Source organism: Oncorhynchus tshawytscha, linkage group LG07 (assembly GCF_018296145.1).
Source record: "Oncorhynchus tshawytscha isolate Ot180627B linkage group LG07, Otsh_v2.0, whole genome shotgun sequence".
NCBI classification, from domain to species: domain Eukaryota; kingdom Metazoa; phylum Chordata; class Actinopteri; order Salmoniformes; family Salmonidae; genus Oncorhynchus; species Oncorhynchus tshawytscha.
Window position 1 is genome coordinate 22,455,168 of NC_056435.1, and position 522 is coordinate 22,455,689.

Here is a 522-nt window from a genome sequence, read left to right on the forward strand (position 1 = left end):
CAGCTCACTGATCACTGCAGCTGTACACAGCCCATCTGTAAATAGCACATCCAACTACCTACCTCATCCCCTTATTGTTTTTATTTACTTGTTTTGCTCTTTTACACACCAGTATTTATACTTGCATATCATCATCTGCACATCTATCACTCCAGTGCTAATTTGCTAAATTGTAATTACTTCGCTACTATGGCCTATTTATTGCCTTACCTCCGTACTCCTTTTGCACACACTGTTTATAGATTTTTTTCTATTGTTATTGACTGTACTTTTGTTTATCCCATGTGTTATTGTTTTTTGTCACACTGCTTTGCTTTATCTTGGCACGGTCACAGTTGTAAATGAGAACTTGTTCTCAACTGGCCTACATGGTTAAATAAAGGTGAAATTAATACAAATAACAAAGTAAAGAGGAAGTAGAATCCCTTACTTCCGTTGTTTATATGTGCCCATAGCAACGTTCGAAAATGAGAGGGATACTTAACCCGTACAGTAGGTGGCGGCATCCACCACTAACATATG